This window comes from Oncorhynchus mykiss, chromosome 11, assembly GCF_057628025.1.
Source record: "Oncorhynchus mykiss isolate SJ-2025 chromosome 11, ASM5762802v1, whole genome shotgun sequence".
In the NCBI taxonomy this organism is placed as follows: domain Eukaryota; kingdom Metazoa; phylum Chordata; class Actinopteri; order Salmoniformes; family Salmonidae; genus Oncorhynchus; species Oncorhynchus mykiss.
Genome location: NC_143032.1, coordinates 79367709 through 79388728, shown reverse-complemented (window position 1 = coordinate 79388728; position 21020 = coordinate 79367709). Strand labels below are relative to the sequence as shown.

The following is a 21020-nucleotide window of genomic DNA, read 5'->3' as shown; positions in this document are numbered from 1 at the left end:
CTCAGCGTTCAACACCATAGTGACCTCAAAGCTCATCAATAAGCTAAAGACTATGGGACTAAACACCTCCCTCTGCAACTGGATCCTGCACTTCCTGATGGGCCGCACCCAGGTGGTAAGGGTTGGTAACAACACTCCGCCACTCTGATCCTCAACACAGGGGCCCCTCAGTGGTGCATGCTCAGTCTCCTTCTGTACTCCCTGTTCACTCATGACTGCACGGCAAGGCACGACTCCAACACCATCATTAAGTTTACCGATGACAGGCCTGGTAGGCCTGATCACCGACAACGACGAGACAGCCTATAGGGAGGAGGTCAGAAACCTGGCAGTGTGGTGCCAGGACAACAACCTCTCCCTCAACGTGATCAAGACAAAGGAGATGATTGTGGACTACAGGAAAAGGAGAATCCAACACAGCCCTATTCTCATCAACGGGGCTGAAGTGGAGCAGGTTGAGAGCTTCAAGTTCCTTGGTGTCCACATCACCAACAAACTAACATGGTCCAAGCACACCAAGACAGTCGTGTAGAGGGCACAACAGAACCTATTCCCCCTCAGGAGACTGAAATGATTTGGCATGGGTTCTCAGATCCTCAAAAGTTTCTACAGCTGCACCATCGAGAGCATCCTGACAGGTTGCATCACTGCCTGGTATGGCAAATGCTCAGCCTCCGACTGAGGACAAGCTTCCTGCCATCCAGGACCTTTATACCAGGTGGTGTCAGAGGAAAGCCCTAAAGACTCCAGCCACTCTAGTCATAGACTGTTCTCTGCTACTGCACAGCAAGCAGTACCGGAGTGCCAAGTCTAGGTCCAAGAGGTTTCTAAACAGCTTTAACCCCAAGCCATAAGACACATGAACATCTGATCAAATGGCTACCCAGACTATTTGCATTGTCCCCCCCCCCCCCACCCCATTTACCCCGCTGCTACTCTCTGTTTTTATCTATGCATAGTCACTTTAATAACTCTACATACATGTACATATTACCTCAATTACCTCGACTAACCGGTGGCCCTGCACATTGACTCTGTACTGGTACAGAGTATAGTATATAGTACAGTATACAGTATATAGTCTCCCTATTGTTATTTTACTGCTGCTCTTTAACTACTTGTTACATTTATTTCTTATTTGTATTTAAAAACTGCAACTGTTGGTTAAGGGCTTGTAACAAAGCATTCACTGTAAGATCTACCTACAGCTGGTTTATTCGGCGCATGTGACTAATACATACCTACACGTACGCTACGGTCACAAGACTCAGGCCTCCTAATTGTCACTAGAATTTCTAAGCAAACAGCTGGAGGCAGGGCTTTCTCCTATAGAGCTCCATTTTTATGGAACGGTCTGCCTACCCATGTCAGAGACGCAAACTCGGTCTCAACCTTTAAGTCTTTACTGAAGACTCGTTCTCTTCTGTGGGTCATATGATTGTAGTGTAGTCTGGCCCAGGAGTGGGAAGGTGAACGGAAAGGCTCTGGAGTAACGAACCGCCCTTGCTGTCTCTGCCTGGCCGGTTCCCCTCTTTCCACTGGGATTCTCTGCCTCTAACCCTATTACAGGGGCTGAGTCACTGGCTTACTGGGGCTCTCTCATACCGTCCCTGGGAGGGGTGCGTCACCTGAGTGGGTTGAGTCACTGATGTGATCATCCTGTCTGGGTTGGCGCCCCCCCCCCCTTGGGTGGTGCCGTGGCAGAGATCTTTGTGGGCTATACTCAGCCTTGTCTCAGGATGGTAAGTTGGTGGTTGAAGATATCCCTCTAGTGGTGTGGGGGCTGTGCTTTGGCAAAGTGGGTGGGGTTATATCCTTCCTGTTTGGCCCTGTCCGGGGGTGTCCTCGGAGGGGGCCACAGTGTCTCCTGACCCCTCCTGTCTCAGCCTCCAGTATTTATGCTGCAGTAGTTTATGTGTCGGGGGGCTAGGGTCAGTTTGTTATATCTGGAGTACTTCTCCTGTCCTATTCGGTGTCCTGTGTGAATTTAAGTGTGCTCTCTCTAATTCTCTCTTTCTCTCTTTCTTTCTCTCTCTCGGAGGACCTGAGCCCTAGGACCATGCCTCAGGACTACCTGACATGATGACTCCTTGCTGTCCCCAGTCCACCTGGCCGTGCTGCTGCTCCAGTTTCAACTGTTCTGCCTTATTATTATTGGACCATGCTGGTCATTTATGAACATTTGAACATCTTGGCCATGTTCTGTTATAATCTCCACCCGGCACAGCCAGAAGAGGACTGGCCACCCCACATAGCCTGGTTCCTCTCTAGGTTTCTTCCTAGGTTTTGGCCTTTCTAGGGAGTTTTTCCTAGCCACCGTGCTTCTACACCTGCATTGCTTGCTGTTTGGGGTTTTAGGCTAGGTTTCTGTACAGCACTTTGAGATATCAGCTGATGTACGAAGGGCTATATAAATACATTTGATTTGATTTTGATTTAATAACATTTGATTTGATTTACAACCGTTATTGTCAGTTGGAAACATCGACATCGCTGTCCACTCCCTTGCTAAAAACCCAAACCCAATAAAAAGACTGGAAAGATTCTCCCATCAAAGGTGACTGTTTATAATAGCCTGGAACTAATTTTGTTGCTCATAACTGTCTGATTGAGAAACCGTTGGGTGGGAGGAACCATGGGGATGCTTGCTAGCCCAGCTAGCTAGCTAACTGGCAGACCTTAGCTCTGTGGTTAATTAAGCTAGCTATCTATGCAGAAGATGAATAGTAAGTAGCTAATCGGTTAGCTAATCACTTGTTAACCAGCTAGTGAACTGTTAGCTAACAATTTGATATATGTGTATGTATTATGTCAATTACCTTGTACAGACACTGTCAATTAATATAGGCCTAACTGCAGCTAAGTTAGCAGACCTTTATAGTTAGCTAGCTAAACACAGCTTTCTAGCCTGAGCTGGATGGGTAGCTAGCTAAACACAGCTTTCTAGCCTGAGCTGGATGGGTAGCTAGCTAAACACAGCTTTCTAGCCTGAGCTGGATGGGTAGCTAGCTAAGCAGCTGTTATGTTCAATTATTGGGACAGTGAAGAATGTTTCTAACCACGATTACGGATAATCCTGAATGAATCGTGAATAATGATGAGTGAGAAAGTTAGGCGCACAAAAATCACCCCCCCCCCAAAAAAAAAAAAAAAATTATATGTTATTGTATTGGTGAGAGGTTAGCATGTCTTGGGGCTATGGTCTTTGTACATCTAACCTTCTCACTCATCATTATTCACAATTCATTCAGGGCTATCCATAATCATACTAGCATCCACTTTAATGTAGAAGTGTTTCGAAATATATTCTATTCTTATTTACAATAAAAGTGACACACTACATTATTTACCATGACCATTAATTTAAATAATCTGAAACACAACCAAAACCAACAGCAAATGCATGAAACAAATTTGTAGAGCCACAAGCTTGATGTAGTCATTGTTGGAGGAATTACTTTTGGACTAATTACTTTTCACTACTAAAACACATGTAAGTGAATTTGTCCCAATACCTTTGGTCCACTGAAATGGGGAGGGGGAGGGGGGGGGGGGGGGGACGATGCACAAAAAAGTGCTGTAATTTCTAAACGGTTCACCTGATATTGATGAAAATACCCTCAGATTAAAGCCGACAGCCTACCCTTTAACCTCACAGTCATTGTTTGATTTCAAACTCCAAACTTTTGGAGTATAGAGTCAAAATAACAAATTATTTGTAGAGAGAGAGAGTAAAAGGTGAAGAGAGAGAGGGGGGGGGCTCTTCTCTTGCAAGCCCAATTTGTTCTCCTGGCAAGTCAAAGATCTTCTCCCCTCAACACCTCCCCTTTGTTCTCTTTTCAGAAAACATGTTTTTCAATCTTTCACCCCCGTTTTGACTCCAGAGGGTTTTAGACCAACCCACAGCCAAACAGCAAGCTTCATATAAAAACCAATGTGATTCGAAACACTTTATCATTAACTCCTGCAAACTGACACACTCAGAGAGAGCGAGAGAACACAGTGCAGAACCTTCAATACAGGAACACATATCAACTTGTTTACCTTCATAAAGGTAAGAGTAGCTTCATTTCTGTTAGATTTCATCTAAAAACATATTTTGCCTTGAAAATCCCTGCACCAGTATTTGGTTCTTGGCTCAAAAAAATGCAACCTCGTTTTATTGGTTGTGTGTCCATTCGAGAGAGTAAAACAATAAAAATCAAATAGCTAAATTATTCTTGGTATGACCGAATTAAAACAATTACACTTTGGATGGTGTAGCAATATATCCAGTCACTACAAAGATACAGCCGTCCTTCCTAACTCAGTTTGACGGAGAGGAAGGAAACTGCTCAGGGATTACACAATGAGGCCAATGGTGACTTTAAAACAATTACACAGTTTAATGGCTGTGATGGGAGAAAACTGAGGATGGATCAACAACATTGTAGTTACTCCCCCATACTAACCTAAATGACAGAGTGGAGAAGGAGGAAGCCTGTACAGAATACAAACTTTATGTCCTAAATACAAAGCTTTATGGCAAATCCAACACATAACTGAGTACCACTTCATATTTTCAAGCATGGTGGTGGCTGCATCATGTTTTTAGGATAAACCCCCCCCCCCCCCCGGAAGATAGCTTAGATCAGGCAAAATCCTAGAGGTTAACCTGGTTCAGGCTGCTTTCCAACAGACACTTGGAGACAAATTCACCTTTTTGCTTTTCAGAAGGACAGCTGTAATTGCTGCAAAAGGTGATTCATGTATTGACTCAGGGGTGTGAAAACTTATGTAAATTAGATATTTCTGTATTCATTTTTTAAAAATAAATCTGCAAACATTTCTAGTAAAATAGGTACTTTTTAAAGGCATTGTATATGATGTAAGGAAATTATTCTGTTTTGATTGTCAACACTTACTCAATTGATTTGTGTGTCTTATGTAGAGAGATATGCTAACAAAAAGGTGCTTATCATTTGCATTTTGTGTGAAAGCAATGTGAACATGCTACTGTTGTGCTCATGTATGTTATTGCTGTGGGCATGTAAACCTTCAGCTTCGTACAAATGGTGTAAGACTGTAATATAAAAGTCAAATTGAACAATGACATCTATGACCCCGTGTCTTCCACAGTGGACATTTTACAAAAGGTCCTTTATTAGGTTTCCAAGGCTGGGGGAGTAGGCTGGAAAGCCTTTTCCTTTAAAATCAGGTGGAATTACTATAATTCTAATATAAATGAATGCATCTTTAATATGAATAATCATTTTTATCATGAATCCTTAATATCATTAATCTATCCTTTATATCATTAATATATATTTAATGTCATTAATCTTTAATATCACTAATCTATCCTTAATATCATTAATCTATCTTTAATATCATGAATCCTTAATATCATTAATCTATCTTTTATATCAATACTATATATTTAATATCATTAATCTTTAATATCACTAATCTATCCTTAATATCATTAATCTATATTTAATATCATTAATCCTTAATATCATTAATCTATCCTTTATATCATTAATATATATTTAATATCATTAATCCTTCATATCATGAATATATCTTTAATATCACTAATCTATCCTTAATATCATTAATCTATCCTTAATATCATTAATCCTTAATATCATCTGTAATATCATTAATCCCTAATATCATTAATATATCTGTAATATCATTAATCCTTAATATCATTCATCTATCCTTTATATCATTAATATATATTTAATATCATTAATCCTTCATATCATGAATATATCTTTAATATCACTAATCTATCCTTAATATCATTAATCTATCCTTAATATCATTAATCCTTAATGTCATTAATATATCTGTAATATCATTAATATATCTTTAATATCATTAACCCTTAATATCATTAATATATCTTTAATATCACTAATCTTTCCTTAATATCATTAATATATCTTTAATATCATTAACCCTTAATATCATTAATATATCTTTAATATCATTCATCAATCTTTAATATCATTCATCAATCTTTAATATCATTAATCAATCTTTAAAATCATTAATCCATAATATCATTCATCTATCTTTAATATAGACCGTTTTACGGTCTCCTAACCAACTGCGCTATTATGTGTTTTCTTATGTGTTTTTCTTCGCGATATTTGTAAATTATTTTGTACATAATGTTTCTGCAACCATATCTTACGGCAGAAAGGAGCTTCTGGATATCAGGACAGAGATCACTCACCTCGGATTAGACAAAGAGCTTCTGGATATCAGGACAGAGATCACTCACCTCGGATTAGAGAAAGAGCTTCTGGATATCAGGACAGAGATCACTCACCTCGGATTAGACAAAGAGCTTCTAGATATCAGGACAGAGATCACTCACCTCGGATTAGACAAAGAGCTTCTGGATATCAGGACAGCGATCACTCACCTCGGATTAGACAAAGAGCTTCTAGATATCAGGACAGCGATCACTCACCTCGGATTAGACAAAGAGCTTCTAGATATCAGGACAGAGATCACTCACCTCGGATTAGACAAAGAGCTTCTGGATATCAGGACAGCGATCACTCACCTCGGATTAGACAAAGAGCTTCTGGATATCAGGACAGCGATCACTCACCTCGGATTAGACTAAGAGCTTCTGGATATCAGGACAGAGATCACTCACCTCGGATTAGACTAAGAGCTTCTGGATATCAGGACAGAGATCACTCACCTCGGATTAGACAAAGAGCTTCTGGATATCAGGACAGAGATCACTCATCTCGGATTAGACAAAGAGCTTCTGGATATCAGGACAGAGATCACTCACCTCGGATTAGACAAAGAGCTTCTGGATATCAGGACAGCGATCACTCACCTCGGATTAGACAAAGAGCTTCTGGATATCAGGACAGCGATCACTCACCTCGGATTAGGCAAAGGTTTTTTCAACGACAAAGATTTCTTCAACAACAACAACAGCAACAACATGCAGGGCACACACGATACTCTCCAAACATCCCAAAAGGCTGACATCCCAATTATTCGCAAAAGGAAACAACACAGAGGACGAAGGGCTGAAATCCTCGCCAGGACTAGCAGAAGGCGAGTAGGAAAGCTCCCGTTACAGTCAATATTACTCTCCAACGTGCTACAATAAACTAGATGAGATACGATCACGAATATCCTGTGCATATTTGTTAACAACAGCTGGTGCACAAAATCTAAGGAAGTCTCTAGATTTTGCTCGCCTGACGTAGAGGTTATCGTGATAAATTGCAGGCCACATTACTTGCCTAGAGAATTCTCAGCGATATTTTTCATGGCTGTTTATTTACCTCCACGGAAAGAGGCTGGCACTAAGACCGCACTCAATCAGCTGTATAAGGAAATAAGCAAACAGGAAACCGCTCACCCAGAGGTGGCGCACCTAGTGGCCGGAGACTTTAATGCAGGGAAACTTAAATCAGTTCTACCAAATCTCTATCAACATGTGAAATGTGCAACCAGAGGGAAAAAATTCAAGATCCCCTTTACTCCACACACAGAGACGCATACAAAGCTCTCCCTCGCCCTCCATTTGGTAAATCCGATCACAACTCTATCCTCCTGATTCCTGCTTACAAGCAAAAATTAAAGCAGGAAGCACCAGTGACTCGGTCTATAAAAAATGGTCAGATGAAGCAGATGCTAAACTACAAGACTGTTTTGCTATCACAGACTGGAACATGTTCCGGGATTCTTCCGATGACATTGAGGAATACACCACATCAGTCACTGGCTTTATCAATAAGTGCATTGAGGAAGTCATCCCCATAGTGACTGTACGTACATACCCCAACCAGAAGCAACGGATTACAGGCAACATTCGCACTGAGCTAAAGGGCAGAGCTGCCGCTTTTAAGGTGCAGAACTCTAATCCGGAAACTTACAAGAATCCCGCTATGCCCTGTGACAAACCATCAAACAGGCAAAGCGTCAATACAGGGCTAAGATTGAATCATACTACACGGCTCTGACGCTCGTCGGATGTGGCAGGGCTTGCAAACTATTACAGACTACAAAGGGAAGCACAGCCGAGAGCTGCCCAGTGACACAAGCCCACCAGACAAGCTAAATAGTTTTTTTCACGCTCTTCGAGGCAAGCAACACTGATGCATGCATGAGAGCACCAGCTGTTTCGGACGACTGTGTAATCACGCTCTCCATAGCCGACGTAAGACCTTGAAACAGGTCAACATACACAAGGCTGCGGGGGCCAAACGGATTATCAGGACGAATGTTCCGCGCAGGTGATGCCCAACTGGCAGGAGTCTTCACTGACATTTTCAACATGTCCCTGAATGAGTCTGTAATACCAACATGCTTCAAGCAGACTACCATAGTCCCTGTGCCCAAGAACACAAAAGCAACCTGCCTAAATGACTACAGACCCTTAGCACTCACGGCCGTAGCCATGAAGTGCTTTGAAAGGCTGGTAATGGCTCACATCAGCACCATTATCCCAGAAACCCTAGACCCACTCCAATTTGCATACCGCCCAAACATATCCACAGATGATGCAATCTCTATTGCACTCCACACTGCCCTTTCCCACCTGGACAAAAGGAACACCTATGTGAGAAAGCTATTCATTGACTACAGCTCAGCGTTCAACATAGTACCCTCAAAGCTCATCACTAAGCTAAGGAACCTAGGACTAAACACCTCCCTCTGCAACTGGATCCTGGACTTCCTGATGTGCCGCCCCCAGGTGGTAAGGGTAGGTAGCAACACATCTGCCACACTGATCCTCAACACTGGAGCTCCCCTGGGGTGCGTGCTCAGTCCCCTCCTGTACTCCCTGTTCACCCACGACTGCATGGCCAGGCACGACTCCAACATCATTAAGTTTGAAGACGACACAACAGTGGTAGGCCTGATCACGACAACGACGAGACAGCCTATAGGGAGGAGGTCAGAGACCTGGCCGGGTGATGCCAGAATAACAACCTATCTCTCAACTTGACCAAGACTAAGGAGATGATTGTGGACTACAGGAAAAGGAGCACCGAGCACGCCCCTATTCTCATCGACGGGGCAAGACACTTCAGAGGGTAGTGCGAACGGCCCAGTACATCACTGGGGCTAAGCTGCCTGCCATCCAGGACCTCTACACTAGGCGGTGTCCGAGGAAGGCCCTAAAAATTGTTAAAGACCCCAGCCACCCCAGTCATAGACTGTTCTCTCTACTACCGCATGGCAAGCGGTTCCGGAGTGCCAAGTCTAGGACAAAAAGGCTTCTCAACAGTTTTTACCCCCAAGCCATAAGACTCCTGAACAGGTAACCAAAGGTTACTCAAACTATTTGTATTGTGTGTGTCCCCCTCCACCACCCCCAACCTCTCTTTTACGCTGCTGCTACTCTCTGTTTATCTATATGCATAGCCATTTTAACTATACACTCATGAACATACTACCTAAATTGGCCCGACCAACCAGTGCTCCCGCACATTGGCTAACTGGGTTATCTGCATTGTGTCCCACCACCCGCCATCCCCTCTTCTACGCTACTGCTACTCTCTGCTCATCATATATGCATAGTCACTTTAACCATATCTACATGTACATACTACCTCAATAAGCCTGACTAACCGGTGTCTGTATATAGCCTTGCTACTCCTTTTTCAAATTTATTTTTATTGTTGTTTTTATTTCCTTACTTACCTACACACACACACACACACACACACACACACTCACACACACACACACACACACACTCACACACACACACACACACACACACACACACACACACACACATAAACATACCTTTTTTTCACACTATTGGTTAAAGCCTGTAAGTAAGCATTTCACTGTAAGGTCTGGTCTACCTGTTGTATTCGGCGCGCGTGACAAAAAAAGTTTGATTTGATTTGAATATCACTCATCCTTAATATCATTAATCTATATTTAATATTAGTCATCCTTAATATCATTAATATATATTTAATATTAGTCATCCTTAATATCATTAATCTATCCTTAATATCATTAATCCTTAATATCATTAATCTATATTTAATATTAATAATCCTTAATATCATTAATCCTTAATATCATTAATCTATCCTTAATATAAGTAATCTATTCCTAATATCTTTAATAATATTAACATGTCCAAGCAACCAATTCCATGAGCAGCAGCACTTTAAATCATACTAAATCAAATTGTATTTGTCACATGCGCCGAATTCACCTAACGGTATAGCTCAGGCCTTGATAGGGAGAGGAAGGATTTCTGGAGGTAGCTCAGGCCTTGATAGGGAGAGGAAGGATTTCTGGAGGTAGCTCAGGCCTTGATAGGGAGAGGAAGTGTTTCTGGAGGTAGCTCAGGCCTTGATAGGGAGAGGAAGGATTTCTGGAGGTAGCTCAGGCCTTGATAGGGAGAGGAAGGATTTCTGGAGGTAGCTCAGGCCTTGATAGGGAGAGGAAGGATTTCTGGAGGTAGCTCAGGCCTTGATAGGGAGAGGAAGGATTTCTGGAGGTAGCTCAGGCCTTGATAGGGAGAGGAAGGATTTCTGGAGGTAGCTCAGGCCTTGATAGGGAGAGGAAGGATTTCTGGAGGTAGCTCAGGCCTTGATAGGGAGAGGAAGGATTTCTGGAGGTAGCTCAGGCCTTGATAGGGAGAGGAAGTGTTTTTGAGGATAGCTCAGGCCTTGATAGGGAGAGGAAGGATTTCTGGAGGTAGCTCAGGCCTTGATAGGGAGAGGAAGGATTTCTGGAGGTAGCTCAGGCCTTGATAGGGAGAGGAAGGATTTCTGGAGGTAGCTCAGGCCTTGATAGGGAGAGGAAGTGTTTTTGAGGATAGCTCAGGCCTTGATAGGGAGAGGAAGGATTTCTGGAGGTAGCTCAGGCCTTGATAGGGAGAGGAAGGATTTCTGGAGGTAGTGCAGGCCTTGATAGGGAGAGGAAGGATTTCTGGAGGTAGCTCAGGCCTTGATAGGGAGAGGAAGGATTTCTGGAGGTAGCTCAGGCCTTGATAGGGAGAGGAAGGATTTCTGGAGGTAGCTCAGGCCTTGATAGGGAGAGGAAGGATTTCTGGAGGTAGCTCAGGCCTTGATAGGGAGAGGAAGGATTTCTGGAGGTAGCTCAGGCCTTGATAGGGAGAGGAAGGATTTCTGGAGGTAGCTCAGGCCTTGATAGGGAGAGGAAGGATTTCTGGAGGTAGTGCAGGCCTTGATAGGGAGAGGAAGGATTTCTGGAGGTAGCTCAGGCCTTGATAGGGAGAGGAAGGATTTCTGGAGGTAGCTCAGGCCTTGATAGGGAGAGGAAGGATTTCTGGAGGTAGCTCAGGCCTTGATAGGGAGAGGAAGGATTTCTGGAGGTAGCTCAGGCCTTGATAGGGAGAGGAAGGATTTCTGGAGGTAGCTCAGGCCTTGATAGGGAGAGGAAGGATTTCTGGAGGTAGCTCAGGCCTTGATAGGGAGAGGAAGGATTTCTGGAGGTAGCTCAGGCCTTGATAGGGAGAGGAAGGATTTCTGGAGGTAGCTCAGGCCTTGATAGGGAGAGGAAGGATTTCTGGAGGTAGCTCAGGCCTTGATAGGGAGAGGAAGGATTTCTGGAGGTAGCTCAGGCCTTGATAGGGAGAGGAAGGATTTCTGGAGGTAGCTCAGGCCTTGATAGGGAGAGGAAGGATTTCTGGAGGTAGTGCAGGCCTTGATAGGGAGAGGAAGGATTTCTGGAGGTAGTTCAGGCCTTGATAGGGAGAGGAAGTGTTTTTGAGGATAGCTCAGGCCTTGATAGGGAGAGGAAGGATTTCTGGAGGTAGCTCAGGCCTTGATAGGGAGAGGAAGGATTTCTGGAGGTAGTGCAGGCCTTGATAGGGAGAGGAAGGATTTCTGGAGGTAGTTCAGGCCTTGATAGGGAGAGGAAGTGTTTTTGAGGATAGCTCAGGCCTTGATAGGGAGAGGAAGTGTTTTTGAGGATAGCTCAGGCCTTGATAGGGAGAGGAAGGATTTCTGGAGGTAGCTCAGGCCTTGATAGGGAGAGGAAGTGTTTTTGAGGATAGCTCAGGCCTTGATAGGGAGAGGAAGGATTTCTGGAGGTAGCTCAGGCCTTGATAGGGAGAGGAAGTGTTTTTGAGGATAGCTCAGGCCTTGATAGGGAGAGGAAGGATTTCTGGAGGTAGTGCAGGCCTTGATAGGGAGAGGAAGGATTTCTGGAGGTAGTTCAGGCCTTGATAGGGAGAGGAAGGATTTCTGGAGGTAGTTCAGGCCTTGATAGGGAGAGGAAGTGTTTTTGAGGATAGCTCAGGCCTTGATAGGGAGAGGAAGGTTTTCTGGAGGATAGTTCATTGAGAGAGTAACTTAATTTATGTAGAATGTGTTGTTTAATTGAAAAACACATTTAATACACTATGTCAGGTATGAAGGTAAGACCAAGATGCAGACAACGTCGAATATCAATGGTTTAATAATCCAGGTCAAGACAGGCAGGGGTCAGTAAACCAGAGGTGGGGCAAAGGTACAGGTCGGCAGGCGGGCTCAGGGTCAGGGTCAGGGTCAGGGGCAGCCAGAGTGGTCAGGCAGGCGGGCTCAGAGTCAGGACAGGCAAGAGTCAAAATCAGGAGGGCGAGAAAAAGAGAGACTGGGAAAAGCAGGCGCTGAGACACAAAAATGCTGGTTGACTTGACAAACAAGACGAATTGGCAACAGACAAACAGAGAACACAGGTATAAATACACAGGGGATAATGGGCGACACCTGGAGTGGCGTGGAGACAATTTAAATTTTACTAGGCAAGTCAGTTAAAAACAAATTCTTATTTTCAATGACAGCCTAGGAAGTGGGTTAACTGCCTTGTTCAGGGGCAGAACAACATATTTTTACCTTGTCAGCTCGGGGATTTTATTTTGCAACCTTTCGGTTACAGGTGAAACAGATCAGGGTGTGACACACTATATATACAAAAGTATGTGCACACTCCTTCAAATGAGTGAATTTGTCTATTTCAGCCACACCCGTTATTGACAGGTGTATAAAATCGAGTACACAGCCATGCAATCTCCATAGACAAACATTGGCAGCAGAATGACCTTACTGAAGAGCTCAGTGACTTTCAACGTGGCACCGTCATAGGAAGCCACCTTTCCAACAAGTGAGTTTGTCAAACTTCTGTCCTGCTAGAGCTGCCCCGGCCAATTGTAAATTCTGTTATGGTAAAGTGGAAACGTCTAGGAGCAACAACGCTTGAGCCGTGAAGTGGTAGGCCACACAAGCTCACAGAACGGGACCGCTGAGTGCTGAAGCGTGTAGCTCGTGAAAATTGTCAGTCCTCAGTTACAACACTCACTACTGAGTTCCAAACTGCCAACTGTTCGTCGGATTTCCATGGCTGAGCAGCTGCTCACAAGCCTAAGATAACCATGTGCAATGCCATGTGTTGGCTGGAGTGGTGTAAAGCTTCTCGGCATTGGATTTTGGAGCAGTGGAAACCATCTGGCATTCCGACGGACTAATCTGGGTTTGTCGAATGCCAGGAGAGTGCTACCTGCCTGAATGCATAGTGTAAAATGTAAAGTTTGTTGGAGGAGGAATAATGGTCTGGGGCTGTTTTTCATGGTTCGGGCTAGTTTGGGGAAGGCCTTTTCTGTTTCAGCATGGCAATGCTCCCATTCGCAAAGCGAGGTCCATACAGAAATAGTTTGTCGAGATCGGTGTGGAAGAACTTGACTGGCCTGCAGAGAGCCCTGACCTCAACCCCATCGAACACCTTAGGGATGAAGTGGAACGCCGATTACGAGCCAGGCCTAATCACCCAACATCAGTGCCCAACCTTACTAATGCTCTTGTGGCTGAATGGAAGCAAGTCCCGCAGCAATGTTCCAACATCTAGTGGAAAGCCTTCCCAGAAGAGTGGAGGCTGTTATATCAGCAAAGGGGGGACCAACTCCATATTAATGCCCATGATTTTGGAATTAGATGTTCGACGAGCAGGTGTCCACATACTTTTGGTCATGTAGTGTATCTTTTGTTGTATTATTCATAAAAGTGCATTTATCTATAGGTGCATTATTTAAATAAGCGCTTTCATCAAGAGTTACATGCACATCATTCTAGAACAGGGTGCATTGTTTATAGAGATCACCATGGAGAAGATGATGGATGCATTCCCTAAGCATTGTTTCAGAGACCTTGCCATCACCTTTCCTGAAAATGTTACAAGTGAGTCAGGAAAAAATGAATTAAAAAACACATTTTGAAGAGAATCTCCAGAGTCTTAATTCTAAAAGTAAACAAGGAAATAAAAGGAGACCTTCTGTTCTACACAGATGATCCTAATGCTTGGCAGAAACCTCTCCACAAGACCAGCATGTTGATCCTAATGCTTGGCAGAAACCTCTCCACAAGACCAGCATGTTGATCCTAATGCTTGGCAGAAACCTTTCCACAAGACCAGCATGTTGATCCTACTGCTGGGCCCACAGCTCTCCACAAGACCAGCATGTTGATCCTACTGCTGGGCCCACAGCTCTCCACAAGACCAGCATGTTGATCCTACTGCTGGGCCCACAGCTCTCCACAAGACCAGCATGTTGATCCTACTGCTGGGCCCACAGCTCTCCACAAGACCAGCATGTTGATCCTACTGCTGGGCCCACAGCTCTTCACAAGACCAACAATGAACTTAAAATGTCAGAAAACAGAACAGAGGCAACTGTACCTTGATTCCACCCCAAAATGTATCATTAGTTTTTTATAATAATGGCACTGTGATGGTTTAAGGTTCAGATGCCAGTCTGGATCAAATTGTCAACTACTTCGACCAAATAAAAACTCTTGATGCTGAACTTAAAACCACTACACTGTCACTAACCTAAAGCAGTCTCCACTCCCTCTGTGTCCCAGTATGTAGTCCCCAGTGTCGCTCTCCCTCCCTCACCTGCAGCAGACACAGCCCTGAGCGTGCCTCTCTCACACGTTGACACCTGCAGTACCACAGCATCTTATAGAGGAGGAGATCAGCCTGGTGCATCAGCATGGGAAGGAGATCCGGGAGCTGCAGTGTACAATGACAAACGTGTTCAGACTTAGAGAGGAACTGTCCAGCACAGTCAACACCAGCCACATGCAGAACCTGCAGAAGGAGCTACATAAGCTAAGATAGGAATTTCTGAGCAACCAACATCCACTCTACAAAGAGTCGCACAAAAACCCAGGACCAGGCCAACAGCTGAATCAGAACCCACCCACCAACCAACCAACCAACCAACACAAACAACCAACCAACCAACCCAACCAATGCACCAACCCAGCTGACCCCCTCCATTCCCATCTCACAGCCTGTAATTACTCCCATCACTCCTGCCATCCTCCATAGACCTGACGAGAAACCAGACATTATATTAACGATACCCCACAACAGAGCGAGCTATGGAGCTCTTGACTGTGGCACAACTTGGCTCCGCAAGCCATATCATCATTCACAGGGGAACAGCCAGCAACACTGGCCCCCACACCACCCTCAACCACTTCTCTCCTAGGAAATGCATACAGATACCACTGAGCTATGCCGAAACCTTTTACAGTCAAAGGGGCCCCATGCGGAGTTTGGAGCATCGCCGGCAACACTGACCTCCACAGCACCCTGTTCAATTCCCCCCACAACCTCCCTCCCATGCTACCAGACCTCAGCACAGCTCAACCAGACCCAGCCCGCCTCAGCACAGCTCTACCAGACCCAGCCCGTCACAGCACAGCACAACCAAACCCGGCCCATCACAGCACAGCTCTACCAGACCAGGCCCACCTCAACTCAGCCCAGTTCCACACAGCAGCGACCACTACCCTAGGGTCTGGCAGAACACTGTTGAGGGTAGTGGACAACATGATGCAGTCCACACCAGGTATCATTCACATCATTCAAATCCTCAAGCTGACAAGGTAAACATCTGTCATTCTGCCTCTGAACAAGGCAGTTAACCCACTGTTCCTAGACCAGTTAACCCACTGTTCCTAGACCAGTTAACCCACTGTTCCTAGACCAGTTAACCCACTGTTCCTAGACCAGTTAACCCACTGTTCCTAGGCCAGTTAACCCATTGTTCCTAGACCAGTTAACCCACTGTTCCTAGACCAGTTAACCCACTGTTCCTAGACCAGTTAACCCACTGTTCATAGACCAGTTAACCCACTGTTCCTAGACCAGTTAACCCACTGTTCATAGACCAGTTAACCCACTGTTCCTAGACCAGTTAACCCACTGTTCCTAGACCAGTTAACCCACTGTTCCTAGACCAGTTAACCACACTGTTCCTAGACCAGTTAACCCACTGTTCCTAGACCAGTTAACCCACTGTTCCTAGACCAGTTAACCCACTGTTCCTAGACCAGTTAACCCACTGTTCCTAGACCAGTTAACCCACTGTTCCTAGACCAGTTAACCCACTGTTCCTAGACCAGTTAACCCACTGTTCCTAGGCCAGTTAACCCATTGTTCCTAGACCAGTTAACCCACTGTTCCTAGACCAGTTAACCCACTGTTCCTAGACCAGTTAACCCACTGTTCATAGACCAGTTAACCCACTGTTCCTAGACCAGTTAACCCACTGTTCATAGACCAGTTAACCCACTGTTCCTAGACCAGTTAACCCACTGTTCCTAGACCAGTTAACCCACTGTTCCTAGACCAGTTAACCACACTGTTCCTAGACCAGTTAACCCACTGTTCCTAGACCAGTTAACCCACTGTTCCTAGACCAGTTAACCCACTGTTCCTAGACCAGTTAACCCACTGTTCCTAGACCAGTTAACCCACTGTTCCTAGACCAGTTAACCCACTGTTCCTAGACCAGTTAACCCACTGTTCCTAGACCAGTTAACCCACTGTTCCTAGACCAGTTAACCCACTGTTCCTAGACCAGTTAACCCACTGTTGCTAGGCTGTCATTGTAAATAAGAATGTGTTCTTAACTGACTTGCGTAGTTAAACAAAGGTAAAAAAAAAAAAATGATGAGAGTTTGGAGCTTTGCCCTCCACACCACCCTCCTCAATTCTGCTACCAGGCCTGGGACACTCCTGCCCCCCATGGCAGCCCCAACTATGCAACAGAAGCCACACCAAAGCCTCCTTTGCACACCTATAATGGAGCCTCCGATCCCCTGCAGCATCTCCACTCCTTTGGCGGTAGCTTCATCAGGGTGGACTGAGCTCTGCCAACACTGCTCTCCCAGGTACCCCCCAGTCCCTGCATCCAGCGACTTGAGGGAGGTCTGTCAAATGCTCAGTCTGCTCTGCTGTCATGTGTTTGGCCAGGGACCTTGGCAAAGTCTCAGCTCAATCAACAAATAGCTGCAGATGACCCTATGCTTGTTAGCTCCTATGGGACAAGAGCTGAATACCCCCTCTGACTTTAAATCTCCCAAGGGGCTTCGCATAATGCACCTAAATGTGCAAAGTATGATTTAAAAATGGAGGCAATGGTTACAGGTTACAGGATCCGTGTCCTGACATTCTGGTTACCTCGGAAACATGGTTAAATGGTTCTGTCTCTGATAAAGACATTGAAGTAAATTATTTTAATGTATTTAGATGTGACCGAATACAGAAAGGAGGAGGAGGGTGCCATATATGTAAAATCTAGTTTCATGGAGTCCCAATCTTTAAAATCTCCTGGTTGTAGATAAACCAGAACACACGTGTATTTGTTGCCGGGATTTACCGACCCTCTGCTGCCATGGTGGATGCTTTTGGTGCTATATCAGAGTATTTAACACCTTTTTTTGTCCTCTGAGTTGGTCATTTTAGGGGATATCCCTGGCATCAGATCAAATTTAAGAGTATATGCATTGATTTTAATCTGATTCCATTGATCTCAAAACCCTTATTGATTGATTTAATTCTTACTAATGATCCCCATAAATATTTGTCTAGTGTAGTATTTGCATATGCTCTCAGTGATCATTGTCCCATAGTATGTATCAGAGATAAGAAACAGCAAAATACTAGTCCTCTTTTTAAAATTTAACTAGGCAATTCAGTTAAAAACAAATTCATATTTACAATAACGGCCTACCCCGGCCAAACCCTCCCCTAATTCGGACGACACTGGGCCAATTGTGCATCGCCCTATGGGACATCGCCCTATGGGACTTAGTGACACCAGTGCCTTAGACCTCTGCGCAACTCAGTAAAAACCCTCAAAGGTTCTAGAACATTTCTCCTCCATATTTATTCCTATGGCAGATAAACACACCCCTTTTAAACAATTCAGAGTCAAAGATAGATCTAACCCTTGGTTTTCTTCTGAGCTATCTGAACTCATTCAGATGAGAAACCAAAGCAAGGAAAACTGACTCTGTGGAGGACTGGCAATCTTTAAGACAATTGAGAAAAGAAAGCTGCTAAAAAAGAAAAATCAAGCTACTTTTTGAGCTCTATCTCTGACTCTGCTGGTGATCCTTCTAAGTCTTGGAAAACAGTAAATGCACTGAGGTGTACAAATTCCTAAAAGGGCATTGTGCTGCCCTCTTCATTGACCTGTCAAAGGCTTTCCATACTGTTGATCACTCGCGGCTAATTTTGAGGCTTTCTTCAATTGGCCTAAACCAGGTGGCATGTAGGGAAAGGGATTTCGATTTTTTTGGTTACTACACGATTCCATATGTGTTATTTCATAGTTTTGATGTCTTAAAAATTATTCTACAAAGTAGAAAATAGTAAAAAATAAAGAAAAACCCTTGAATAGAGGAGGTGTGTCCAAACTTTTGTACTGTATATGAATTCAGCTACCATTTCATTAAAGACATTGGATGCAGTTTATCATAGCACACTGCTCTTTATTACGGCTAACAATTTTAGTATTCATTACTGCATTCTCTACCAGAAAGTTGGTTGGCCCTCTGTGATTTCATTACTGCATTCTCTACCAGAAAGTTGGTTGGCCCTCTGTGATTTCATTACTGCATTCTCTACCAGAAAGTTGGTTGGCCTTCTGTGATGTCATTACTGCATTCTCTACCAGAAAGTTGGTTGGCCCTCTGTGATGTCATTACTGCATTCTCTACCAGAAAGTTGGTTGGCCCTCTGTGATGTCATTACTGCATTCTCTACCAGAAAGTTGGTTGGCCCTCTGTGATGTCATTACTGCATTCTCTACCAGAAAGTTGGTTGGCCCTCTGTGATGTCATTACTGCATTCTCTACCAGAAAGTTGGTTGGCCCTCTGTGATGTCATCACTGCTTTCTCTACCAGAAAGTTGGTTGGCCCTCTGTGATGTCATCACTGCATTCTCTACCAGAAAGTTGGTTGGCCCTCTGTGATTTCATTACTGCATTCTCTACCAGAAAGTTGGTTGTCCCTCTGTGATGTCATTACTGCATTCTCTACCAGAAAGTTGGTTGGCCCTCTGTGATTTCATTACTGCATTCTCTACCAGAAAGTTGGTTGGCCCTCTGTGATGTCATTACTGCATTCTCTACCAGAAAGTTGGTTGGCCTTCTGTGATGTCATTACTGCATTCTCTACCAGAAAGTTGGTTGGCCCTCTGTGATGTCATCACTGCATTCTCTACCAGAAAGTTGGTTGGCCCTCTGTGATGTCATCACTGCATTCTCTACCAGAAAGTTGGTTGGCCTTCTGTGATGTCATTACTGCATTCTCTACCAGAAAGTTGGTTGGCCCTCTGTGATGTCATCACTGCATTCTCTACCAGAAAGTTGGTTGGCCCTCTGTGATGTCATCACTGCATTCTCTACCAGAAAGTTGGTTGGCCCTCTGTGATGTCATCACTGCATTCTCTACCAGAAAGTTGGTTGGCCCTCTGTGATGTCATCACTGCATTCTCTACCAGAAAGTTGGTTGGCCCTCTTTGATGTCGCAATGTTGATACATTGCAATGTTTTCATTTATAAATCCCTTTTATAGAAAGAGATCCTGGTCTCAGTATGACTCACTGATAAAATAAAGGTAAAATAAATATAATTAATCTATCCTTAATATCATGAATCCTTAATATCATGAATCTATCTTTAATATCATTAATCTATCCTTAAATTAATTAATCTATCTTTAATATCATGAATCCTTAATATCATGAATCTTTAATATCATTAATATATCTGTAATATCATAAATCTATCTTTAATATCATTAATCTATCCTTAATATCATTAATCTATCTTTAATATCATTAATATATCTGTAATGAATACAATGGTAGACAGAGAGCTGGTTTCAAGCGCAGAGCGCAGCAGGTGTTTATTAGTGAAGGACCACAGGAGGAGGCAGGTAGCTGGGTCCAGGGGCAGGCAGTAGATCATACACAGGAGGAGTCAGGTAGCTGGGTCCAGGGGCAGGCAGAAGGTCATACACAGGAGGAGGCAGGTAGCTGGGTCCAGGGGCAGGCAGTAGGTCATACACAGGAGGAGGCAGGTAGCTGGGTCCAGGGGCAGGCAGTAGGTCATACACAGGAGGAGTCAGGTAGCTGGGTCCAGGGGCAGGCAGTAGGTCATACACAGGAGGAGTCAGGTAGCTGGGTCCAGGGACAGGCAGTAGGTCATACACAGGAGGAGGCAGGTAGCTGGGTCCAGGGGCAGGCAGTAGGTCATACACAGGAGGAGGCAGGTAGCTGGGTCCAGGGGCAGGCAGTAGGTCATACACAGGAGGAGGCAGGTAGCTGGGTCCAGGGGCAGGCAGTAGGTCATACACAGGAGGAGGCAGGTAGCTGGGTCCAGGGGCAGGCAGTAGGTCATACACAGGAGGAGTCAGGTAGCTGGGTCCAGGGGCAGGCAGTAGGTCATACACAGGAGGAGGCAGGTAGCTGGGTCCAGGGGCAGGCAGTAGGTCATACACAGGAGGAGGCAGGTAGCTGGGTCCAGGGGCAGGCAGAAGGTCATACACAGGAGGAGTCAGGTAGCTGGGTCCAGGGGCAGGCAGAAGGTCATACACAGGAGAAGGCAGGTAGCTGGGTCCAGGGGCAGGCAGTAGGTCATACACAGGAGGAGGCAGGTAGCTGGGTCCAGGGGCAGGCAGAAGGTCATACACAGGAGGAGTCAGGTAGC

General features: G+C 44.6%; 1 protein-coding gene across 1 annotated transcript in view; it reads left to right on the top strand.

The window, feature by feature from the left end:
* The first annotated feature begins 3893 nt into the window (after positions 1-3893).
* The window catches only part of LOC110536424 (uncharacterized), a 34116-nt gene continuing 16989 nt past the window's right edge, over positions 3894-21020 (top strand). The window contains exon 1 of the mRNA XM_036936418.2: positions 3894-4054. The gene's annotated coding sequence lies outside the window, so the exon portion shown is untranslated. The remainder of the gene's footprint in view (positions 4055-21020) is intronic.